This window comes from Schistocerca americana, chromosome 6 (assembly GCF_021461395.2).
Source record: "Schistocerca americana isolate TAMUIC-IGC-003095 chromosome 6, iqSchAmer2.1, whole genome shotgun sequence".
Taxonomy (NCBI): Eukaryota; Metazoa; Arthropoda; class Insecta; order Orthoptera; family Acrididae; genus Schistocerca; species Schistocerca americana.
Genome location: NC_060124.1, coordinates 233,396,661 through 233,424,574, shown reverse-complemented (window position 1 = coordinate 233,424,574; position 27,914 = coordinate 233,396,661). Strand labels below are relative to the sequence as shown.

Below are 27,914 nucleotides of genomic sequence, written 5' to 3'. Positions count from 1 at the left end.
GCCTATAACACTACCTTGGGGAACGCCTGAAATCACCTTTGTTTACTCGATGACTTCCCGTCAATTACTACGAACGGTGACCTCTCTGACAAGAAATCAAAAATCCAATCACAAAACTGAGACGATATTCCATAAGCAAGCAACGTTACTACGAGCCGCTTGTGTGGTACAGTGTCAAAAGCCTTCCGGAAATCCAGGAATACGGAATCGATCTGAAATCCCTTGTCAATAGCACTCAGCACTTGATGTGAATAAAGAGCTAGTAGTATTTCACAGGAACGAAGTTTTCTAAACCGGTGATGAATGTGCGTCAATAGACCGTTTCCTTCGAGGTAATTCATAATGTTCGAACACAATATGTGTTCAAAAATCCTGCTGCATATCGACGTTAACGATATGGGCCAGTAATTTAGTGGATTACTCCTACTACCTTTCTTGAATATTGGTGTGACCTGTGCAACTTTCCAGTCTTTGAGTACGGATCTTTCATCGAGCGAACGGTTGTATGTGATTGTTAAGTATGAAGCTAATGCATCTTTGTTAGGAAGTCTCTTTAGTTCATTAATATTGTGCATATTATTGTCTTGAGCATTCATTGCACTAAATTGCTGCAGTGTTAACATTAATGTATGGTCAGTGGTTTACTTCGCGGTACAGTAACATTGCCTATTGGATCGGTTTTTACGCGGTCTGGTCAATTAATGTGACAACCGTTCAAAAGCCTGAATAAGCACCTTTTGCAGCGCGGAAGTTCGGGAAGAGAGTCCACGAGGTTCTGGAAAGTACCGATAGGAATGTGGTGCCGTAATTATAGCACTGCCGTTTCCAGCTGTTCCACGATTCTCGGCTGAGGATCCATGCGAATAACCCGATCGAGGTGGTCCCATAGATTCTCGATGGCGTTTGATCCGGGGAATGAGGTGACCAGGGGAATACGATAAACTCACCCAGGTGTTCTTCGAGCACTCACGTTCACTGTGAACTGCTGGAAGGTGCCACCGTGCCGAGGGAAAGAAGTGCGTGTGGCGATGGACAATGTCGTCAAGCACCCATTGTGCATTTCAGAATGACGATATCGTGCATCGAACGCCAAGTAAATGTTCCTCATACCATAACGATACCTTCTGTTTGCAGCATGAACATGATTCACCTGAAAGGTCACTCAGTGGACGTCCAGTTTCTGCATTGGCGAGCAAATTCCAGTCTTCGTGCTCGACGGACTGCAGTCAGCTTGGGTGCGTGAACCAAGCACATGCGCTGGAGGCATATACACTACTGGCCATTAAAATTGCTACACCAAGAACAAATGCAGATGATAAACGGGTATTCATTGGACAAATATATTATACTAGAACTGACATCTGATTACATTTTCACGCAATTTGGGTGCATAGATCCTGAAAAATCAGTACCCAGAACAACCACCTCTGGCCGTAATTACGGCCTTGATACGCCTGGGCATTGAGTCAAACAGAGCTTGGATGGCGTGTACAGGTACAGCTGCCCATGCAGCTCCAACACGATACCGCAGTTCATCAAGAGTAGTGACTGGCCTATTGTGACGAGCCAGTTGCTCAGCCAACATAGACCACCGGTTTTCAGTTGGTGGGAGATCTGGAGAATCTGCTGGCGAGGGCACCAGCCGAACATTTTCTGTATCCAGAAAGGCCGTACAGGACCTGCAACATGCGGTCGTGCCTGCGGTTACCCTTGACGCTGCATCACAGACAGGAGATCCTGAGATGGTGTACTCGACGACGAACCTGGGTGCACGAATAGCAAAACGTCATTTTTTCGGACGAATCCAGGTTCTGTTTACAGTATCATGATGGTCGCAGGGAACGAGTGAAGGGTAGAGCCACGGGTCGTAACACATCTGAGATGTAACGTCCACTGTTCAAAGTGCCGTCAATGCGAACAAGAGGTGACCGAGACGTGTTACCAATGGCACCCCATACCATCACGCCGGGTGATACGCCAGTATGACGAGGACGAATACACGCTTCCGATGTGCATTCAGAGCGATGTCACCAAACACGGATGCGACCATCATGATACTGTAAACAGAACCTGGATTCGTCCGAAAAAATTACGTTTTGCCGTCGTGCACCCAGGTTCGTCGTTGAGTACACCATCTCAGGCGCTCCTGTCTGTGATGCAGCGTCAAGGGTAACCGCAGGCACGATCTCCGAGCTGATAGTCCATGCTGCTGCAAACGTAGTCGAACTGTTCGTGCAGATGGTTGTTGTCTTGCAAACGTCCCCATCTGTTGACTCAGTGATCGACACGTGGCTGCACGATCCTTTACAGCCATGTGGATAAGATGCCTGTCATATCGACTGCTAGTGATACGGGGCCGTTGGGATCCAGCACGGCGTTCCGTAATTACCCTCCTGAACCCACCGATTCCATATACTGCGAACAGTCATTGGGTCTCGACCAATGCGAGCAGCAATGTCGCGATACGATAAACCGCAGTGGCGATAGGCTACAATCCGACCTTTATCAAAGTCGGAAACCTGATGGCACGCGTTTCTCCTCCATACATGAGGCATCACAACAACGTTTCACCTGGCAACGCCGGTCAACTTCTGATTGTGTATGAGAAATCGATTGGAAACTTTCCTCATGCCGGCACGTTGTAGGTGTCGCCACCGGCGGCGAGCTTGTGTGAATGCTCTGAAAAGCTAATCATTTGCATATCACAGCATCTTCTTCCTGTCGGTTAAATTTCTTTTCTGTAGCACGTCATCTTCGTGCTGTAGAAATTTTAATGGCCAGTAGTGTACGAGGGTAGGAAGTTTAATAGTGGAAACTATTTATTTACAGGTCGTACAAAATAGATGCGTGTTTCAAAGTTTTACTGACCTTCAAAGTAGTCACCAGCATTGAGCGTAACCCGTCGCCAGCGATGTGGAAGTCGTAGGAAGTCTTAGCAGTGCCAGTTGTGTTGACAGTTCGAGTGGCGCGGTCTATTGCCCGACGAATTTGTAGCAGTTTTGAAGCGAATGCCGTGAAGTGATTCCTTCAGAAATCGAGTTGAACTTACGAAGGCATAAGTCAGGGCAGTGCAGTAGGTGGTACAGCACTTAGCAGCCGCATCAGTCAAACAAATCAGTAACAGCTTGCACTGTACGTGATTGAGCATTGTCCTGCAAAGTGATGGTCAGGTCCTGCAGAAAGGGTCATCACTTCTGTCTCTAAGCTGGTCACAGGCTGTGAACCAAAAATGAGCAGCTGTAAGCGTATTGTCATATCGCTGGCTTAGTTGTGGAGTATCTTTGCGAGAGTCGCGTTTGTCGTGTCGAGCGCGGGACACGGAACTGTTGTGTAGTGTGTAGCTCTGCATGTGAGAGGCATTGCTAGTATGGAAGTTGAGGTATTGCTACAAGTGCTGTTACAGTAAAGTGATAAAATAAGTAAATGATTCAGAGGAAAGTGCGTAATGATGTAATTAAAAGTGAGCAGTGCCGCCAATGACGTATTTGTGTATCCTCTCGTTGCATGTCGCACAGCATCAAACATCCGCGCCGTGTCCGTCTCCAAGAATGAACTAATGTGAATCGGTAATACTATTTACCACGAAAGAGAGCATTTAAGTGCCAGTGTCTTGTAGCGAGCTTGAGAACGTGCGTTCGATCATCGTGTTCTGCATGATCAACAATCAACCGCGCCGCGACGGTTACGCGCTCGCTCGTACAACTGAGAACTGTGAACTGTAAATTTAACTTTGTGAACAATGTTAAAATATCATTACTAGTGTCAAGGAGGATTGGTACCAAATATCTGTGTATGTGTGACGACCGTAAGAACTTTCGTGCGATCATTCGGCTTCCGCATCATCAACAATCACCCGCGTCGTGTCGGTTACGCGTACGCTCGCCTGAGTGACATTGTGGACTGGTAATCATACATTAATTGGGATGAACACTTATGAATTAGAATGTAAACAGTGCAACCTGCGATTTTCTTTAGTCGTCTCAGAATATAGTTGTTCATACCAGACGTCGAACAGTGTTGTGTTTTAATGTTGAGTGACTTCCCTAACCCCGCTTGCATATTTCGATAGATAATTTCAGGCAATCCAACAGCAGTGTGGAGCAGAACAGTACGACCGCCGCAGGATTATCAGGTACATGTTGTGGACAGTGCGCACGGTCAAGGAACGACAACCAGTTTAAGGTACCCCCACCCATTAGTACTTCCTGGCATGTTACACAGCATACAGACAGAAGTGATGACACTTCCCGCAGGACCTGACCATCATTTTGCAGGGCAATGCTCAAGCACGTACAGTGCAAGCTGTTACTGATTTGTTTGACTGATGGGGCTGCTAAGTGCTATACCACCTGCTGCACTTCCCTGACTTAAGCCCTCGTAAGTTCAACTCGATTCTGAAGGAAACACTTCACGGCATTCGCTTCAGAAGTACTACAAATTCGTCGGGCAATAGACCGCGTCGCTCTAACTGTCAACACAACTGACACTGCTAAGAGTATCACACGACTTCCACATTGCTCGCAACGGGTTATACACAATGCTGGTGACTACTTTGAAGGTCAGTAAAACTTTGAAACAAATATCTATTTTGTACGACCTGTAAATATATAGTTGCCACTTTTAAAGTTCCGACCCTCGTACGCAGCAACGTTCGCCGAACGTTCGTTGAGCAGACACTGTTGGTAGCCTCTTTGTTCATGCAGGTGGTCAGTTTCTCGACAACTGCTCGTCTATTCGCCCGTACGCATACATCTTTGCAGCCGTCATTTTCCCCCGTTATCTACAGCCCGTGGTGCACCACAGTTGCCTCGCCTGCGGTTTCGCACGGCGCCATTTTGCTACGTACGGTATAGTTTAACCACGGCGGCACGCAGATATTTTGTAATCTTAGCGGTGTCGGAAGTGCTTCCGCCCTTGGCCCGAAAACCAATGATCCTCCTGTTCTGGATGTCAAATAAATCGCTCCGTTTCCGCATTGCAACAGTCACTGCGCTGTTTTCCGCATCCCCCAGCACGCTTTATACAGGGTGTTACAAAAAGGTACGGCCAAACTTTCAGGAAACATTCCTCACACACAAAGAAAGAAAATATGTTATGTGGACATGTGTCCGGAAACGCTTAATTTCCGTGTTAGAGCTCATTTTAGTTTCGTCAGTATGTACTGTGCTTCCTCGATTCACCGCCAGTTGGCCCAATTGAAGGAAGGTAATGTTGTCTTCGGTGCTTGTGTTGACATGCGACTCATTGCTCTACAGTACTAGCATCAAGCACATCAGTACGTAGCATCAACAGGTTAGTGTTCATCACGAACGTGGTTTTGCAGCCAGTGCAATGTTTACAAATGCGTAGTTGGCAGATGCCCATTTGATGTATGGATTAGCACGGGGCAATAGCCGTGGCGCGGTACGTTTGTATCGAGACAGATTTCCAGAACGAAGGTGTCCCGACAGGAAGACGTTCGAAGCAATTGATCGGCGTCTTAGGGAGCACGGAACATTCCAGACTATGACTCGCGACTGGGGAAGACCTAGAACGACGAGAACACCTGCAATGGACGAAGCAATTCTTTGTGCAGTTGACGATAACCCTAATGTCAGCGTCAGAGAAGTTGCTGCTGTACAAGGTAACGTTGACCACGTCACTGTATGGAGAGTGCTACGGGAGAACCAGTTGTTTCCGTACCATGTACAGCGTGTGCAGGCACTATAAGCAGCTGATTGGCCTCCACGGGTACACTTCTGCGAATGGTTCATCCAACAATGTGTCAATCCTCATTTCAGTGCAAATGTTCTCTTTACGGATGAGGTTTCATTCCAACGTGATCAAATTGTAAATTTTCACAATCAACATGTGTGGGCTGACGAGAATCCGCGCGCAATTGTGCAATCACGTCATCAACACAGATTTTCTGTGAACATTTGGGCAGGCATTGTTGGTGATGTCTTGATTGGGCCCCATGTTCTTCCACCTACGCTCAATGGAGCACGTTATCATGATCTCATACAGGATACTCTTCCTGTGCTGCTAGAACATGTGCCTTTACAAGTACGACACAACATGTGGTTCATGCACGATGAGCTCCTGCACATTTCAGTCGAAGTGTTCGTACGCTTCTCAACAACAAATTCGGTGACCGATTGATTGGTAGAGGCGGACCAATTCCATGGCTTCCACGCTCTCCTGACCTCAACCCTCTTGACTTTCATTTACGGGGGGATTTGAAAGCTCTTGTCTACGCAACCCCTGTACCAAATGTAGAGACTCTTCGTGCTCGTATTTTTGACGGCTGTGATACAATACGGCATTCTCCAGCGCTGCATCAGCGCATCAGGGATTCCATGCGACGGAAGGTGGATGCAAGTATCCTCGCTAACGGAGGACATTTTGAACATTTCCTGTATCGAAGTGTTTGAAGTCACGCTGGTACGTTCTGTTGCTGTTTGATTCCATTCCATGATTAATGTGATTTGATGAGAAGTAATAAAATGAGCTCTAACATGGAAAGTAACTGTTTCCGGACACATGTCCACATAACATATTTTCTTTCTTTGTGTGTGAGGAATGTTTCCTGAAAGTTTGGCCGTACCTTTTTGTAACACCCTGTATACCCTCCACTGGCAGTGCTGCTATCTGCCGTCTGGGTTGTTATTGTACGTTAAAGTCGAACATAGGCGGTGGCCACTTTATTGTGACTAGGCCGCGTACTTAAATCGGTAGTATTGCTGTTTGGGGGTAGAGGTGGCGCCATATTTCATACCCGTTCCCTTTCACAGCGAACTCAATTTTAAGGCGCATCTCCTACTTTTGGGTTAACGTCATGGTAAGAAGCTGAATGGAACGTCGACTTCATACACACTGTTTTGTTTTATTGTTTTCAAGAGGACTGTCAACCTACCGATAAGTTATCTTCACCGTGCACATAAATTCTGATTCAGTTGTTATAGCCGAAAATGCATTTCTATTCACGATTTTATCACTATTGTCACTTCTCCGCATTCTCATCTACCGATTTTTAATTTTTCTGGCTTAATGAAGAAGCGATTCAGCCGATCCTGTACCTAGGTCACGGCCTAGTGTAATTTTTCGTAACTAACTTGAAACAGTCGTATGTTAGAACTTTATATTGTTGCAGCAGCAAATTCCTTCTGACGCTTCAGTGTGCAACGTATACATACTAACAAAGCAACATTTGAGAACTGAACAAGCCAATGGCGTTGCTACGTTGGGTACGTCGGTTCTCGCCCGGTAACCTAAAGCCGTCGGCACACGGACCGTGCATCCGAACGTTGAGCGTTGAGCGTCCCGAGTTCCTGACATCATAGCGTGGAATAGCACGCTCGGGAGTCTTTCCGAACGTGCAGGGCAATATCTAGCAGGTCAGATATTCTGAGCGTGCTTCTGAGCGTTGACCAGTGAGATAGCACAATGCCACCTACGTCACACGCACACCGTGTCCCATCATTACAGAGTTGTGAGGCGCCATATTGGCATTCATTTCAAGCCTATATGCATATATGCCGTTTCTGAGCACCAGCAAATTGAGAATCACTGGAAAATCCGTTGTTAACTGTGTGATTCGTTCCAATAAAATAATGAGAAACATCATATTCGTGGCAAAATAATTATTGTGACTTGCGTATTATGAGAGTAGGCTATTTAATGGCAACGACACACTGAGGAACCACCCAAAACGCATTGTTCTTGGTACAATTTGTTATAATTAAATTTCAATTAGTAACATATCTACGATTAAGGATTTTAGCAAGGGGTAAGATAACCAGATTACTTGTGAAGGCTGTGATGTTAGTTTAGCGTAATGAGTAAGAGTCACTGGATTACATTCGCTGCTGTTGTTGGTCATGATGCTTCTAGGACTGGATTGGAAAGTTTTACATCTCGTGAAGTTTTGGCATTTCGTACTGTACATTTGTCCGAAATTATTGTTATTAATGAAAGTTCTTATTTAGTACCTTATGGTTCATTGTCTCTTACTTGTAGGTCTAGGCGTAAGATTAATTCCGACGAAAAAATTTATATTTGGTCAAAAATAAGTGGTACATCTAATATGGAAGATTGTAAATTTGTTGGTGATTGTATGGTCTATTATCATTAATAAAAACTACACATTGATCTTGCCAAAAGCCGAGAAGCGATCTTATTCTTTTGTAGCACCACACCTCACTCAGTATCCTGCTCCCTGGGCCCCCCACAGTGGCCTCTCACAGTAGAGAGCACGGTCCTTAAAATTACTGCTGTTCCACGCAATGACGTCAGAAACTCGGCACGCTCAACGCTCAACGTTAGGATGCACGGTCGGTGTGCCGACGGCTTAAGGCAACCACCGCTGGGCCCGGCTGGTACTTGAATGGGTGACCACCTGGGTACCTTGGGTGCAGCTCGCTCCGGGACACGCAAGTCTCCGAAGTAGCGTCCAGCTGATAGACGTGCACCACACCGTTGAGACACACGACATCTCCGTTATTACTATTATTATTACTATAACGTGAACTCTTGGTTACCAATTTAGCAGTCTACGACTTATTTAATATAACAGGTGAAATTAGTCATAATACACATCAAACGAAAATTTCTTTACATATAGCTGTTTCGAACAACTCATCAAAAGGTAGAGTTGATACCCTCTTGTTTAAAGAAGTGACCCAAGACAGTAAAAAACATACTACAGTGATGAAAAATTTTATTGCAGCCGTCAAAACGCTAAGACATTCTACTTACCACAAGTCCGCAACACGCGAAGTTTCTAGCACCTTAGACCAGCAAACATTTTCACCCTAGAAAACAGGAAGATAAGAGTATTAGGAAAATTTTCGAAGACAGATGAATATAGACAGTCGTCAGGTTGCAGAGGTCAAAAATACAGTTTCAGTTGTAAGGTTCTTTTGATTTTTGAGTCGTTAAAACACGACCGGTTTCGGGCTCTTACGTGCCCATCATTAGATCTTATACGAGGGGCGTTTGAAAAGTGCGTGCAAAGTCCGAGAGATGGCACCACTGGGCTGTATCGATGTCATGTTTAGTTACTAGCATCTTTGGAAAGAACGCACACCAAATTTCAGCCATATTGGTCTATTTCTTTGTCTTTGGAATTCGTGTGAATCAAGGAAGTCGAGTGATTGTCAAAAAATGGATGAAAAAGAATTTCGTGTGCTGATTAAACATTACTTTATGAAGGGCAAAACGCCTCAGGAGACTAAAGAGAAGCTTTATAAACGGTATGGTGATTCTGCACCTTCTCTGCATACTCTACACCTCCCGCCGCCTTGATCCCCTCACCCTCTGGTTGCTCCGCTCCTCTCCTGTCCCCGCCCCCTGCCACGCCTTCACTGTTGTGTCCCTCCTACCCTTCATCTCGACACCCTTCACCTCCTTTCCCAAGGTGGCTTCCGTCAACTCCCCCTCCTGGATGGTGCCTTCTCTCCCTCCATTTATCCCTCCTATCAACCCTGATCCTCCCCGCCCCCCTCCTTTCCTGTCCTTTCCCCAGGCTCCCTCTTCTCCCCCTTCCATCCAGTTTTCTCCCCACCTAACCTCTCTCTGCCTCCCCCCCCCCCTGAGTCCTTTTGTATACCCCTCCTCTGCCTTTCCCCACTCCCTGTCACGTCTGCCCAGCACCCGCTCCCCCTCTTCCTCCTCCTCTTCCTCCTCCTCTTCCTCCCCTCGTCCTCCATCAGCTCCTTTCCCTCCTCCTCCCCACTTCGTTTTTTCCTCTCCTCCCCCCCCTTTTCCTTTCCCGTCATCTGTCCAGGTTCCCCCCATCTGCCCTTGGCTGTGGTATATCATATTTGTGCCAATTTTTTAGTGCAGTGTTCAAGTGAATGTTCAGTGTTGTTCGTCTTACCAAAGTGTTGCGAACAGAAACCATGCTGTCGCTGGGTGTAAATTTTATGTCTCTTGCGAACAGGAACCAGACTGTCGTCGTGTTTTTTTAATTGTATGTCTATTCTTTTACCTGTCTGCTTCATATGTATTTTATTAGCATCATCAACCCCTTGTTTTATGTTTTAAGTTTCACGATTTTCCGCCATTTTACCATTTAAGTCACCGATTTTATCGCCCGTTTTTATTATTTATTATCTTCATCTTTTAAAACAAAATGTGTAGGCTGAAGAGCGGTAGACTAAGCTGCTGCCAGCCCACCCTCTTCGGGGGGAATTGAAACTCAATAAAGGAAAAAAAAATTGCACCTTCGATTAGAACAGTTTATAAGTGGTTTCAAAATTTTCGGAGTGTCCATACGGCCACCAGTGATGCTGAACGTTCTGGACGCCCTGTGGAGGTTGCGACTCCAGAAATCATAGATAAAATCCATGATATGGTGATGGATGTCAGAAAATTTAAGGTGCGTGAGATTGATAGTGTTGTGGGCATCTCGAATGTATGGGTATATAACATTTTGCATAAACATTTGAACGTAAGAAAACTATCCACAGAATGGGTTCCGCGATTGCGCACGCTTGACCAAAAACGGAATCGTGTGAAGTGTTTCAAGGGTGGTTTTCAGCTGTTCAGGAAGAATCCGCAGGACTTAAAGCGTCATTTCGTCACTGTGGATGAAACATGGATACATTACTATATTCCTGAGACCAAAAAACAATCTAAACAATGGGATACAAAGGGAGAATCTGCACCAAAAAAGGCGAAGACCATTCTTTTGGCCGAAATGGTTATGGCGGCTGCCTTTTGGGATTCGCAAGGGATAATCCTCATCGACTATCTGGAAAAGGGTAAAACTATTACACGTGAATATTATTCATCGTTATTGGACCGTTTGAAAACCGAGCTGCTAGAAAAAGGCCGGCGATTGGACCGCAAAAAGTCCTTTTCCATCACGACAATGCACCAGCACACACCCCAGCAGTTGTGGTCGCAAAATTAATGGAAATAGGATTCCAACTCGTTTCACATCCCCTCTATTCACCAGACTTGGCTCCCTCGGACTGCTGTTTGTTCTCCAATCTGGAGAAATGACTGGTGGGACAAAGATTTTATTCAAACGAGGAGGTGATTGCAGCAACTAATAGCTGTTTTGCTGTCTTCGACAATTCCTATTACACTACTGGCCATTAAAATTGCTGCACCATGAAGACGACGTGCTACAGACGCGAAATTTAACCGACAGGAAGAAGATGCTGTGATATGAAAATGATTAGCTTTTCAGAGCATTCAAACAAGGTTGGCGCCGGTCGCGACACCTACGACGTGCTGACATGAGGAAAGTTTCCAACCGATTTCTCATACACAAACAACAGTTGACCGGCGTTGCCTGGTGACACGTTGTGATGCCTCGTGTAAGGAGGAGAAATGCGTACCATCACGTTTCCGACTTTGATAAAGGTCGGATTGTAGCCTATCGGGATTGCAGTTTATCGTATCGCGACATTGCTGCTCGCGTTGGTCGAGATTCAATGACTGTTAGCAGAATATGGAATCGGTGGGTTCAGGAGGGTAATACGGAACGCCGTGCTGGATCCCAACGGCCTCGTATCACTAGCAGTCGAGATGACAGGCATCTTATCCGCATGGCTGTAAAGAATCGTGCAGCCACGTGTCGATCCCTGAGTCAACAGATGAGGACGTTTGCAAGACAACAACCATCTGCACGAACAGTTCGACTACGTTTGCAGCAGCATGGACTATCAGCTCAGAGACCGTGGCTGCGGTTACCCTTGACGCTGCAACACAGACAGGAGCGCCTGCGATGGTGTATTCAACGACGAACCTGGGTGCGCGAATGGGAAAACGCCATTTCTTCGGATGAATCCAGGTTCTGTTTACAGCATCATGATGCTCGCATCTTTGTTGGACGACATCGCGGTGAACGCACAATGGGAGCGTGTATTCGTCATCGCCATACCGGGTTATCACCTCTTGTTCGCATTGACGCGCACTTTGAACAGTGGACGTTACATTTCAAATGTGTTACGACCCGTGGCTCTACCACTCATTCGATCCCTGCGAAAACCTACATTTCAGCGGGATAATAAATGGCTCTGAGCACTATGGGACTTAACATCTATGGTCATCAGTCCCCTAGAACTTAGAACTACTTAAACCTAACTAACCTAAGAACAGCACACAACACCCAGCCATCACGATACAGAGAAAATCCCTGACCCGCGGGATAATACACGACCGCATTTTGCAGGTCGTGTACGGGCCTTTCTGGATACAGAAAATGTTCGACTGCTGCCCTGCCCGGCACGTTCTCCAGATCTCTCACCAATTGAAAACGTCTTTTCAATGGCGGCCGAGCAACCGGCTTGTCACAATATGTCAGTCACTACTCTTGATGAGCTGTGGTATCGTGTCGAAGCTGCATGGGTAGCTGTACATGTACACGCCATCCAAGCTCTGTTTAACTTAATGCCCAGGCGTATCAAGGCCGTTATTACGGCCAGAGTTGGTTGTTCTGGGTACCCCAAACACCTAAGTAGTAACTCTGTCTGCTCTGCGCTCGGTGGTGGTACGTCGCGTCCTGTGTTCGCCCACCGCGACGCTCGGGGTCACAGTACAAAGTTATAGGACCTGACGATGGTCGTGTTGTAACTATTGAAAAATAAAAAGAACTTTATAACTGAAGCGTTATTTTCAACCTCGTCTATAACGCTCAGTTACGGATGTTCCTCCGCTAGGATTTTTTGTAATTCTCTGGTTGTTGCTAGTGAATAAATCTAAAAATTGAAAGTTAATAGTTTCTGTTGCAATAGAACTGTGTAATAATAAGAGTACATTACGTTACTAATTAGAACAGCTACTTCCTGTACTTTTATGCCTGATAGCGATTTGCCAGTAGTTAATTCAGGATGTACGTCGAAACTTTATGGCTTACATCCAGGTCGGTACTTTGCGTCTGAATTGACATACAACCCGGAAGTGCTAGTTCGATCTGCAAAGGTGTAAAATATCTTTACGGACTGGATTAGCAAGAGGGAAAATTACTGCATACAAACTCTGTTTTCGTCGTTTCACAAATTTTTGGAAATAAAAGTGCTCTAATGATTGTCAAACTCCACCGAAACAATTTTGATCACAGAAAAATACTTTCTTTGATTCAAAATAAACCAGAAAGTCCTACATTGATATTTTCAAATGTCATTTAACATGGACTGACGAGCTCGTTCTTTAACAAAACACCTGTGTCTTTCCCCGTTCAAGCGTTATAACAACTGTTGTGACATTTTCAGTGGGCATTTACCTACTTCCTCTGAAAATTCATGGGTAGAGACTGTGTTGGATTTGAAGTATTGGACTTGTTATTGTTGCTGTTTATATTTTATTTGTCTGTCGTATATTATCTTCAGATTGCAGTGTGCTGTTTCTGTAACTGTCCATCCATTTGTGCTACAGATCTATAATGAAGGCAGCACTCTATCTACAACATGAGACGGTACAACCTGGTAAAAATGGACGTGGCTGTGCGCGCGCTTTCAGTTTGTGGCGAGAGAAAGGCGCGGCTAAGCCAGCACAAGTATTCTGACAGACGAGGAGGTGTGCAGGACTAGCCAGACAGAGCTCAGATGCCGCACGGTCTTTCTGGCTTCGTCAATAATAGACAGTGGCAGCCTTTGAGCCTTAGTGATTGGCAGACGGTCTGCGTATCAGAATTACTGAGATTGCAGGACAGCGGCTAGCAGGTAAACCTGTGTTCTGGCCGCATCTTTAGGAATACCTGGCCGTTGGCTGCAAACATTGAGGTGTTCAAATGGTTCAAACGGCTCTGAGCACTATGGGACTTAACTTCTGAGGTCATCAGTCCCCTAGAATTTAAACCTAACTAACCTAAGGACATCACATACATCCATGCCCGTGGCAGGGCATCGAACCTGCGACCGTAGCAATCACGCGGTTCCGGACTGTAGCGCCTACAACCGCTCGGCCCTCCCCCCCCCCCCCCCCCCCCCCCTCGGCCGACCATTGAGGCGTAACTGCCGTCATTATCTTGAGTGTCCACAATAAATATCAAATAATATTAAATCCAACAAAAAGTGAATCCAACTAGTTATAGAGAAGTCAGCAACATGGCTACAAAAATAAAAATAAGTGGGGTGCGTTACTGAAAATGAGCACTCGATCCGAAAATCATTTTTTAAAGTTATTTCATGTGAAGTGTTTTAAGTACAAAACGAACATTGAAAGTTAAGATTCCACAGCGCCTTAAGCGATTTTCACAAACGAAGTGTCTGTGGATACGTCTCAATGAGAGCTATCGGACTATCATAGCAGATTTTTATTAAAAACAGTACCTATTTTAGATTACAGGCTGCAATACGTATTCTGCTCATAAAATCGAGAATTTGCACATGAGTGATAAAGGAAATATTTAAAGCAGCAGCGCTAATACGGACATTGACAGGGATACATGAATGCAAGTAGTTTTAATTTTTTATACATATTAATAACGAAACATCGTAAAGGAGTGTTTACCTGGACGAAATTATCATTTATGAACCAACTACCCAACGTAGAGAAAAACGAAGAAAAGCAACAGAAAGCTGAGGACAGTTGCGTATTAACTGATAAACGATGCATGCATGTAACATTGAATTTACAGTTTTTAAGTATGTTGTCGAAGTCAGAAGTGTGTGTGTTTGACTCACGTCAACGCGAGGGCTTAAATAGGAGCAGCATTCTTGGCACAGGGGAGCTTTGATTTTGGTTTGGTTGCGGGCCTGTCGTTTTTGAGATCTGCAGCTGGGAGTACGTATGAGCAGCAATAGGTCACCCCTCTAGTCTGTCGAACTTATTCTACGCACTGAGTCGTGGACTTGTGATAGTCACGCGTGTCACCAGCGAATACTCTGATATATTTTTCACTTGGGGACTTAAAATACTACGCGTCAGGAGAACTAGTGTGAATTCTAAAATTTTACTAAGGTTATTTTTTTGCGATGGTCTGTACTAGAAATTCCGTTAGTTTGCAGTTGTGAAGCTTTATCTTTAAATTCATCCTAAGGGAACTTTGACTATTTTACGAAAGTTTGCGTGAGCATGAGATACTGTTACGTTTAAGTTGTGCCCTCACTCTCATATTAATTAATTCATTGTTAAACAATTATTAACACGTGGTAAATGTCGTAGTGATCGAATAAACTCAGTTTTGTTAAGATTTAAAATGGTGTGAGTAGTGAACATTATTTTCGCATCAAATTCCTGCCTGCATTTATTTGAACTTTTCTATTGTATTTTTTAGTGTTAATGTCACAGCTGCGTTGGTTAACCTCTAGCTAGTAGCATAACCAACACTTAAAAATCCAACCACGCATTCATAAACCCTATGAACAGTGACTTTCTAATTTACATTTTCTTATTCGTGCAGATATAGGTGGGTGTACAAGCTAGAAGATTAGTGAATAATTGTTTTGTGTAGTCAGAAAGTTAGCCGCACATAGTGCTTCATCCCATTTATTATCGTCAAATGCGTTGGTCTCATCCGGGATCTGCTAGTAATTTTTGTATCCGTCTTGTTGGAAACATACATACGCTCATAAAACATCTCTATCCTAAAATTGTACCTAGAATTGTAAAATAGTATATTGAGGCTAGAAAAGTTAGTGTGTGTCTACTTATTTATGACAGTTGGCCTGCTCTAAGTATTATGGTATGTTTTATTAAGCTTTTAGATATCACTTACTTGATTTTTTTGTTTTTTTTTGTTGATGTGAACGTATTATTCATTTGCTCTACACGAAAAAATACTTCAGTGTAATGCGTTGTTACAAGTCCTTGGATAGGGATGCAACAAAAAAAAAGAAACCGTAATCTACAGGCAACGTACAATAGATATAGCTATAACGTAAACAGTAGCAATAACTAAATTTATCCCGCACATGTTCAAAATTCACAAAATATTGCTACTATTGTATTTTCAGTGCACATTAGCAAATTCCTTCTGAGGATGTCATATCTTTCGTGAAGACAAACATTCAACTGTATTTTGCTTGAAGCCAGACTTCCTTAATGATACTTTATGCGGGCATAGGAGCAGTACTTGAAAATCCATGATGACACAATGAATAAATACATTTAAGACAGGAAACTAGATGCCTTCTATTTTCCTCGTCATTAATACTGCATAGGCAGTTACGTAAATTCTCATATCAAACATGGATTAAATAGTTTCAAAAGTCTTCCGTTAGGTACAAACAATAAAATGTTTTTCTGAGGAAATTTAGCTGAAAACTGATATACTCTCTTTCGAATGAGACCTGATCCATTGACAACATGTTATCATAGTCTACTGTAACATACTCGTATTATGCCATCGTTAGACTATGCAGTGTAACTAAACTTGAATATTCTGTTCCTCGGTTAAAACAAGTGCACCGTTGTTGCTGTAATCGGGAACTTCCTTATTTACCGAACAGTGAAGACACGAGCGTACCTCTGTCACTTACGCAATGAATTAATGCACCTTCTAAATTGACGTCAATTCCGTAACGGCAGCCAGCAGCAATCACATGCGTCCGTGTAAACATCATTGTTCCGCTGTTTATCAAAGTCATTACATGTGAATAAGTTGCTTCATAAAGTCGTTAGCCTCTTTAGGGCAGATTTATTTTTCAAGAAGGGTCATATTCACCCTTCTGAAACAGTTTTCGGACTTACGTTAATCACAGAGTAAAGGGACCTTTACTGCTGTTTATGTCTCTCGGTTTACTGTGGATGAGAAATTGCAGTTTCTAGTTGAATTATCTGAATCTTTCAGTACGACTTTGGTGGGCATGACTTTACCCATTAAAGGTTTTCCAGTTACAGTTATTGATTTTGTTTTGATTACCGAAATGTTCATATTGTACCCAGCCTTAGTGAAACAGTGACGACCTTGTAATTGTTGTTTTAATTCTATTTTTCATCCTGAAGTCACACAACTGGTATCGTTACCAACTTCGTGCTATTTAGGATGTCAACTATACCCTTCAGTCACAATAATCAGACCGAGCGAGGTGGCGCAGTGGTTAGCACACTGGACTCGCATTCGGGAGGACGACGGTTCAATCCCGTCTCCGGCCATCCTGATTTAGGTTTTCCGTGATTTCCCTAAATCGCTTCAGGCAAATGCCGGGATGGTTCCTTTGAAAGGGCACGGCCGATTTCCTTCCCCATCCTTCCCTCACCCGAGCTTGCGCTCCGTCTCTAATGACCTCGTTGTCGACGGGACGTTAAACACTAATCTCCTCCTCCTCCTCACAATAATCAGAGGGCAGAAATGTTTACATTCTCTCATTTACGGGCCTCTTTAGTTGACGATTTACTGCGTAACGTACTTGAGTACGAATGTTGTGTTCAGAAGTTAATTTGATTTGTAATTTAGTTTCCTAACATTTTTTAATCCCCCTTATCTTCAGTTTTGATCAGATCACAGCCATGTTTATTGTATCTTACCTTTAAATTACGGTTTATTTTTTCTTTTTTGTTGCATCCATTCCAAAGGACTTGGTAATAATTCGAAACAGGTAATGATACTAATTGCGTGACCACAGGCTGAAATATGTAACGACAGAAAATCATGTGCTCCTGTGTGTTAGTGTTTCGAATTTTTATGCAGACCTCCGTAAATAATCTTCGCTAGTTGTTAGAATCTGTTCGTCTACAGATGATAATATTTGAAACACTGCGCCTTTGTTTATTTATACACTAAGGAGGTTTTTCCTTTCCTTTGCGTTCCTCGACTATTTGGCCCCAAAAGATAATAAATAACAATGGTTTTAGACCACATCCTTGTCCCTACGCCCTTCATTAATTTCTGTGATTTCTGTATATTCTGTATACTCCAATTTCATTCTGACGTATGCTGATTGGTGTAAACGTTTTAATCCGTTGATTAAATTGCTTGGGTCTTGATAATTTCCAGTGTTCACCAAGGCGTACGTGTTTTAACTCTATCATAGTCTTTTTCATAAGCTAAAAATACCACGTGTAGGGGATGGTTTAATTCCCTTCTTTTCTTTATCAGTTTTTTAACAATAAATATATTACCTGTACATGAACGTGCCTTCCTAAATCCGAGTGTTCTTTTCCAAGATATCGTTCGACATTTTTTTTACCTGTTTTCATGTGTTCACATTCACATGCTAACGAGAAAATATTGTGTGTCAGTGCTGTGCAACATGTTAGAAAACAAAAGCCTGTGTATTGAAGAACGTGTGGAAAGAATGTAATAGCCAGAAACGTTAGCAGTATAAAAATAATTTTTGAACATGATCTTGTGAAATAGATTTGTAAACAGGACGTCAAGTGTTACAGTGTCATAAAAGATGCTTTAAATAAAGTGACACGCATTTGGTCCAAACAGGACTAGACACAGTAGGAAAAGAATCCAAAATTATTATTTGAACTGCTAAATTTTCGGTGCCATACATTACTGGACTTTGCATTAACATTAAGCGCGATTACATTCACTATAAATCTGTGTTTAGTATCCTCTAGTACTGAAACTATAATATAATTCGACATGACTAGGCAGGGATGAGACTCATTACCGCCGTAATCAGAGACGTTAAAATGCCACGTGCCTGCTAGGATTTGCGATAATAGGTGAGAACATAGATAACGCGGCTATAAACGACACCGCCGCCGGTTTTTATCTGCAGAGAGACCCTCGCTCATCAAATACTCGTAATTTCCACACTCAACGACATCGAATTGTCCGTACGTGCCCCGTAATCTCTGCCCTGTGTAGATTGACGCCCACTCACTGCCGGGCAGAAAAATTCCAAGGCCTCACACCAACGCAACGCCTGCGCGTACGCACCAGCCACATGAAACACGTTAGGGTTGTTCTACGAGAAAACAGAAAGCTTCCTCTGCGACCCACTAAAAGCATCCGCTTTCTGTAATCGACGCTCTGGAGGCGCCTTCCATCTCGGCAAAGCCCTTCCGCGATTTATAAGTTCCCTCTTGTCTTGTTTTCATAGCTTAAATGAAAGGAATCTAGAAAATGTTGTTCTTTTACCACCATAAGATGGCTTGAGGGAAACAGATGTAGGAAGATGAAGTTCTTTCGACTGGCGGTCATAGCCTGTACAAAATAATGTAGTGAATTTATTTCCATTTATTTGGCGGTAATAATCACAGAATTAAGATCTTTGTGAGAAACAGTCATGGCACAACTGTTCCATCTGGTGAGCTGGGATATATGAAAGAGGCGAAGCACCCTCAGACTTAAACAAGAATGTAATAATCCCAAGAATGTAATCAGGGGCTGGCAATTCTGAGTCTTACGAAATCATCAGTGCAACTTGTCGCGGCTGTAACCTAATTTCCTGTAAAAGGAGTGAACGACTGGTGGAAGCTGACCAGGGGGAATATCAGTTTGGGTTTATGAGAAATGTTGGAACGTGCGAAGCAATGTAGACCCTACTAGTTATTTTAGAACATAGGTTGAATGGAAGTAAGGCCACTTTTATGGTATCTGAAGATTTAGAAAAAATCCTTTGAACAATGTTGTCTGGAATACACTCATTGAAAATTTGGCGGGGAAAGTACAGGGAGCGGAAACTTTTTTATTATTTGTTCAGAAACCAGTTCTGTAGAAGCGCCAAAGGACATTAACAAGACGCAGTTGAGAAGAAAGTGGGACAGAGTTGTAGCCAATCCCCATCGTTGCTTAGTCCGCACATGCCGAAAACAATAAAGGAAACCGAAGAATAAATTCTAAAAGTATTCACAGTACAGGGCCATGTAAGAAAGAATTTTAAGATTTGCCTATGAGATATAATTTTATCAGAGACAGCAAAAGACTTGGAAGGGTGCTTGAACGAAATGGGTTACGTTTTGAAAGAGGTTATAAGAATGACATCAACAAAGGTACAACAAATATAATGGAGTGTGTGCAGTTAAGGCAGATGATAATAAGGGGAGTAGATTACAAAACGAAACGCTATTTGAGAAACAAAATAACTGATGACGGCAAAAGTAAAGAGTACTCGTATATAAAATGCAGACTGGCAGGAGCAAGAAAGGATTTTCTGAAAAACTGGAATATAGGCCTGCGTCCATTATCATTGGATACAAATTTAAATATTAGGAAGTCTTTTGTGACACTATTTGTCTGAAGTTTGTTTTACATGGAAGTCGAACGTGACGACAAACAGTACGACCAAGAAAAGGACAGAAGCTTTTTAAATGCTGTGCTACAGAAGATTTCTGAAGGTAGGTTATAGATCTGGTAACTGACGAAGCACCCAATCGAGTTAAGGAGAAAAGAGTTTTATGAGGCAACTTGCCAAAAGAAAGAATAGGTTAATAGGACACATCCTGATACGTCGAGAATCGAGGAATAGTTGATAGTGGGATGGTAGCGAGGTGGGCGGGGGGGGGGGGGGGTAGAAGAGGGGAAGGGGGTAAACCTCCTAGAGGGAGGTCAAGACTCGAATGCCGAAAGCACGTTGTGAAGATACTAGTATAATCTGATATAATATACATTGTCTGTTCAGAAGCATCCAGACATCCATACGAATGTGGAACTAACCATTAGATGTCATGAAATGCGCACCCATTGGTATAAAAGGGGATGGGGAGTATCGTGTTGTCAGTAGAGAAGCAGTAACAGCAAATGGATTAGTCAGTATGGATCAGTGACTTCCAATGTGGACTTGCCACTGGATTTCATCCGAGTAACAAATCTACTAGCAGCATTTCAACCCTTCTATCGCTGCCTAAGTCGACTGTTGGTGATGTGACTGTGAAGTGGAACGGCGAAGAATCACCACAGATAAAGCACAACAGGCAGACCGCATGCTATGACGGGCAGGGACCGTCGAGCAATGCGAAGGCTGGCTGCAAAAATCGCACGAAATCGGGGAAGGAACGGCTCGTGGGTTCCAAAGTGAGTGTGACTGAGGAGCTAAAAAGAATGTGGTCAGGCTCACCTCGTAAGTTATAAATTTCTCCAGTCAGTGATAAGCGACGCTTAAGGTAGTGCAGCTAGAGACGCCACAGGTTATAGGATGACTGGACCTGAGTGATTTGAAGTTATCAGTCACGTACAGCCTGTGACAATCTGTTTGACAAATGGCTGTAGAACGTTACCTGCCATCATTCTAACAGTGAAGTACAGAGGATGTGGTGTTAAGTATGGGGTAAGGGTATGGCTCCCTTAAGGTGGTTAAGAAGACGCTAAATGTGGAAACATTTTACAGTATTCTGTACTGCGTACAGTGGAAGAAAATTTCGAAGACGATGTTTGTTTGTGTCATCATGACAATGCTTTCTATCATAAGCAGCATCTCTGAGATAAAGGTTTGCGGTTGTGAGCAATAACATTTCTAAAATGGACTGGTCTGCCCATATCCAGTGGAGAAATTAGAACGTCGACCTTGCCCCAGATCCCAGCGTCCAATATGTCACTACCTTCTCTGGTTACCCCTCTTGAGGAAGCATGGGCTCCCTGTCATCCACAGACCCCCCCCCCCCACTCCCCCGCCCCCCCCCCAGGCACCTCATTTTAAGTACATTAGTAGTGAGTGGATGAGAATTTGGGTCTGACAGGGGGAGTGTAGCTGCAACGACTACTGTGTCCAGATGGCTTAGTGGTCAGAGTATCTTCCTAGTAACCAGGAGACACAGATTTTCAACTTTCTTCATTCATTTCAATGTCCGCTTGCATCCAATGTCTGTAAATATTTTGTGTTATTTAAAGTGACCCCAGCAGAGTTCAAGCCGTCATAAAGAGGAAAGGTGGTCACACATCATATTAATGGTCATTATTAGCTGCCTTGATACTTTTGATCTGATATTGTGTACATCTTTTTCTTTGATTTGCTTAATTATAATATCACATACCACAGTACGTTCTACAGTGGGATAATAATGTACGAGATGCTGAAAGTTAAGGGACAATAATCTCACCTTTTGTCTCCAGTTTCCGTCAGTATCTTGATTGCTCTTGTAGTTACAAGTATTACAGATTTTTGTTTTTCAAATTGGTTTCTGCTGGTATGCTGGGCTCCTGTTGATACGCTTGGAATGAATGAGGTATGTTCCTTGTGATGAGTGATGTTTAGTATTATAGAAATACTTGTGAGAAGGCACGTCTCTGTAACAGACATTTATGATTATGCTTATCAAGAAAACGACAAAACTAGAATTTAAGCACAATCAGATTTATTTGCTCCATGAGATTTAGTTTAAGCTGTTGTCTTGAACTGACATGTCAATAAGCTGTGCGGTGTGACCAAATTTGTCTAGGTATTCTGTTTCAGAATAATTCGCTGATATTTTATTAAGCTGTTGTCTTGAACTGACATGTCAATAAGCTGTGCGGTGCGACCAAATTTGTCGAGGTATTCTGTTTCAGAATAATTCGCTGATATTTTATTAAGCTGTTGTCTTGAACTGACATGTCAATAAGCTGTGCGGTGCGACCAAATTTGTCTAGGTATTCTGTTTCAGAATAATTCGCTGATATTTTACGACCTGTTAACGTTGTTCACTCCAAGTACTTTCATAATTGGTCATTTTCTAGTACACTTGAAGACTTGTTTATAACGTAACTATTATTACTACCAGCGGAAAAATGCTCCTATCACATAACAAAAAAGGCAAATGTGCTCTTGTTTAAAAAACTGACTGGAAAGTGGGATACTAGCTGTCTCATTCTACCTTGCCAGCATTTTAAAAAATTTACTCAAAGATTTTGGTATGTGAACATATTCGCGCTATTTTTAACAGGCACGTCTCACTCCCACAACCTCCCCTAACTGTAACTCGCTCACACCTACTAGATCGTTGCTGTAGGTCGCTCGCTCCCATCCACTTCTAATTGCCCATTCTCACTCACTCATTCAACCCGACTCATTGTCATTATCTCTCTGTTTCTTTCTGTCACTGTCTCCTGTTTCACAGCCACAGCGTCCTTCGTTCTGCCTTATTACTACTGCCTCCTCTCACAGTCACTTCTCCGTCCTGCTCTCTCTTACAGCTACTATCTCATTCATTCAATCCCACTGCTGCTGTCTCTTCTCACTGTCACTATCTCTTTCTTTCTTCGTTGTCATTGTCATAGACTGTGCCTCTCATTATCACCCGCTCTCACCCACTTCCACTTCCTATAACTCTTTATTCTTCTCAAAAATGGTTCAAATGGCTCTGAGCACTATGGGACTTAACATCTATGGTCATCAGTCCCCTAGAACGTAGAACTACTTAAACCTAACTAACCTAAGGACATCACACAGCACCCAGTCATCACGAGGAAGAGAAAATCCCTGACACCGCCGGGAATCGAACCCAGGAACCCGGGCGTGGGAAGCGAGAACGCGACCGCACAACCACGAGCTGCGGACTTATTCTTCTCCCACTGAAACTATCTCCTTCACTCTTTTCCCAACTTTGTTCTGTTACTATCAACCGTATTCTACTGGCACTGTATCCCTCTCTTTCTTTCACAGTGCCATTGTCTCCTCCGCTCGTTCTGTACTACAACCACTGTGTAGTGTCTTCCAGTATTTATTACTTTTTCGTCTCTTTGCAATTGACATTGCTCCTCTCTCAGCACAAAAAAGTGTGAATATGTCCTCAAACCAAACTTTTTGGCTAAACTTTTTAAAGGTGTTGAGGAAGGCAGAACGAGGCAGCTGGTACCCGACTTTTGAGAGTCTTTTAAACGGAACGATATTCACCTTTTTTGGCTGCGATAGGAGCAGTTTTCTGCTGTTTCCCTTCTATTTCCTGCCACAGCAGGGCATGTCACTCTTGCGAAAATAATTTCATGGTTCAGTAAAATTTTGATAGTTTAGTTAAGTGAAATTTAAGTAACGCAAAACTAATTTTACACCTCAGACTGGATTTTGCATGTGATTCAGTACTACAACATGGGGTTCCAGAACCCTACTGATGACATTTTACAGCATATTTCTCCGTGCTACGTTTTCACCTTACATCGGGTTTTACGTGCGTGTTTAGCGTGTACAAGTAGGGCAACTTCGAACATTTTCAATGTTGTTCGAGATAGTAAAAATTTCAGCCATTTGCTGTGTATAGCAGTCGTGGACTCCGCGGCTCTGTTTTGGTACGAGAAAATGCTAGAAAAACGCTTTTTGGGGGGTTCTCCAAGGACACGCCCATGGGATAATAACTTTGAACCTCTGTATTCCGGAAACGGATAAAGACATCAAGTAAATTTTTGTTCGAAATAGTGATCTTAGGAAAATATCGTAAAAATTTCAGCCATTTGCTGTGAGTAGCAGTCTTGGAATCCGCCGCTCTGTTCTCTGAGGAACCGCCTATGAGCTAATAACATTGAATCTCTGTATCTCAGAAACGGATAAAGATATCAAGAAAAGTTTCAAGGTTGTTCGAGATCGTGATCTTAGGAATATATTGTAAAAATTTCAGCCATTTGCTGCGCATAACCGCCTTGGAATCCGCAGCTCCGTTTTGGTACGAAGAAATGGTAAAATATCCCTTTTTATGGGGTTTTCTAAGGAAGTGCCAGTAGACAAATGGCACCTTCATAAGTTCCTTAAGACCCAATCTAGACCACATCACATGCAAAAAGAGCCAACCGTTTCCGTCGAGTTGCCTAAGCAAGAGAAAGTGTGTAATAGTCATACTTTGGCCCAGTACTGTAGGATAGTGATACTAAGGCCATCTTCGTGTTGGGTATAGAAATTGGTCCATAGCACAAGGGCTATCCAAAACACTTGACAGTACCTTTCTGTCACCAATAGAACTCGAGATATGGGACCCGGAAGAATCCAGTTTTTATGCGTATATATATATATATATATATATATATATATATATATATATATATATATATATATATATATATAATCTCCGACACCTAATTCTGTACTCCGCAAGCCGCCCTACGATATGCTGCAGAAAATACTCAGAGTGTCATTGTTACTTCCCTTTCCCGTTCCAGCTGTGAATATTGCCCACACCATGATGTACAAAGCCTCTCGTGCACCCTGTGCTATTGAAATTGGAGGAAGCTTTTGCGCGTACCAAACGAACCTGCGACGAAACGCGCCGCTCTTCTTAGAATTTTCTCTATAGCCTCTATCAGTCCTGCCTGGTACATGTCTTAGACCTAGGAACAGTACTCAATTATCTGTCGATTCGAGATTTTGTTAGTCACCTCCTTTGTGAGTAAGCAGTGTTTACTGAGAATTTTTCAGACGAATCACTCAGCCATCTGCCTTTCTTGCAAGTAGTTTTAAATAGTCGTTCCACTCTAAATCACTCCGAATGTATACTCGGAGATATTAAATGTATGTCACAGTTTTAGTGAGTTTTCGGCAACAGTGTAATCAAACAATATTTGCTCACAATGCGGTACATTTGTTTATTTTTATGGGTTACTGACAATATTTGCAATGAGCGTCGATCTGTCGCAAGCCTTCCCACATTTCGTTACAAATTTCTAGCGTTGTGACGTTTAGGTACAACAAAATCTTCCGTGAACAGTATCATGGAGTTTTCGACGTTATCCATTATGTCGTATATAGGGTGTATCGAAGTCTTTGCATCAAACGTTTAGGGGTGATGGATCTGATCATGGGGAACAACTTTAGTTAGACAGGATGTTCACTGGCTCTTCCTGGCGACGTTACGCGTCATTTTGTTGAATTCGCCGGCCCTGCTATGATGAGTTTTCATTCAACTAGCAGGGTCTGCTAAGGACGTATGCTGCATCTGTACACTGCCTACCCCAGTACATTGATGGGTGATTTTCAACAAGAAAGCCTTAGGAATGAATGTCTTTAAGCGAAGAAAAGTATATTAAAAGCGAATCAGAGGGAGCAGATGACAAGAATATAGGCAATACACATTGCATATGCACACTGCAGAGCGACTAAGCACTGCTACCTCTTAGGGGCGTAACTAGTATTAAAAGATACCCAGCGTCCTCGGGAAATGTCAGCAAACATTTTGTCTCGAACAAAAGTTGTTCCTCATGACGGGATCTATTGTCCCTAGACGTTTGATGCAAAGATCCCAGACAACATCGTCAGGGAATGTGCTATTAGACAAAAGCTGCAGACCAAGACAGGACCGGAATTTGGTAACACAACTGTCTATAATATGAACTTGCTAACAGCTAAAATATGAGCTTATGAACTGCGAGTGTACGTGTCTCAGAGTCAACCAAGAAGAAGTCATACATCATGACAGCGAGACGCACCATGGCAGAATCTTCAACAACCTTTCGGAAGCTTTAAGGAGACAAGCCTCAGGGAGACCCAGGAAGGATTTCTTGAGACCCTGACAGCCATCTCCCAATATCTACAACTTGGGTGGCACAGCAACGCAGCTCCTAAATCCTGAGTTGTACCTCAGTGCACTAGGAGCTAACTATCTAGGCAAATCTAGCTCGGTTCTCAGACCAAGTATGGTAGTGTAGTACTGTTTAATGTAGTGTAGTTCAGAATTATAAATCACAAACGTTGTGATCTACCAATGCTGCATAGCGTAGCATATCAATAGCACATGCCTTCTGGATCCCGGATGAAGATATCTGTGCATCAGATGGCCGAATGGTAGTAGATAGACTCTTTTTTGTATTATTATTATTATTATTGCTATTATTATTCTATTGCTATAGATATTCTATATAGGTTTCTCCCGTAAACCATAATTCTTAATTCTGTTAACAAATTTGAAATTACATTAAAATATTATGTGCTATATCGAAGCCAATTCATTTGCAGCATTCGGTCTCTTCTTACAGACAACACACTAAAAGAACATAGCAACTAAATAAACAAATAAAGACTTTGAAACAACCTGTGTACTGTGTGGTAATAGTCCTACAAGACTCCCTTAGGATATTCTCTAAACTACTCTCACGTTTGAAGATTTCTCTCCATTCAGAATGAGATGCTGCGTTCCATTTGCTAGCAATCCTTCAATCCAGTCACGAAGCTGATTTGATATCCTGCACACTCATGTCTTGTTCGATAGGCGACAGTGCTTGCCCTGATATTACCTGTAACGATCGTTCCTAAGGAACATCTGCTAGGGGGCCCAAAGGCACTAACATTACCATGTAAAGTAAATATATAAAAGTCACACATCAAAAAAAGTTTTGCATCACCCCGGTTCCCAGAACTCCTGAAGAGACGTTGAGTGTGGATGTTGTATCACAGACACAGTCACTTTGACTGCTCAGAGATGTCACTACACCGGCCCAAAACTCATGAGCAGCGCCTATTAGACGGAGGGGATCCGACAGTCGATCAGTTCCAGTCATTCCACCAGGAAGGAGGTACAAGGCTTGTGTTGTCTGTAGTTCAACCATACCTAGATGGTCAATATCGCGGTTTTATCGCGTCAAAATTGTTACTTTGTGCCAGGAAGGGCGACAAATCGCGTCCCCATCGTGCACATCTTGTGAATGACTTCCTTCAGGATAACGACATCGAACGACTAGAGCGGCCAGCATGTTCTCCTGACATGAACCCTATAGAACATGCCTGGAATAGATTGAAAAGGGGTGTTTATGGACAACATCAGCACCAAACACTCTGAAGGATCTACGCCGAATCGCCATTGAGGAGTGGCTCAATCTGCACCAACGGTGCCTTGATGAACTTGTGGATAGTATGCCACGACGAATCCAGGCATGCACCAGTCCAAGAGGACGTGCTACTGGGTATTAGAGGTACCACCACCCCTGAAGGTCTCGCTGTATGATGGTACAACATGAAATGTGTGGCTTTCATGAGCAATAAAAAGGGCAGAAATGATGTTTATGTTGATCTGTATTCTAATTTTCTGTGCAGGTTCCGGAACCGAGGTCATGCAAAACTTTTTTTGATGTGTGTATATTACATAAAATCTGTATGTATTCTTATAACATGCAATGATGATTCATTTGTTTTAAGATATACCAGATGATTTACTCAGCATACACTGTCATCAATCTATAAATCCAGAAATAT

General features: G+C 43.1%; 1 protein-coding gene across 1 annotated transcript in view; it reads right to left on the bottom strand.

Moving 5' to 3' along the window:
* The window catches only part of LOC124619870 (fatty acid 2-hydroxylase), a 504,251-nt gene that overhangs the window by 288,015 nt on the left and 188,322 nt on the right, over positions 1–27,914 (bottom strand). The window contains exon 2 of the mRNA XM_047146489.1: positions 8,737–8,792. The gene's annotated coding sequence lies outside the window, so the exon portion shown is untranslated. The remainder of the gene's footprint in view (positions 1–8,736; positions 8,793–27,914) is intronic.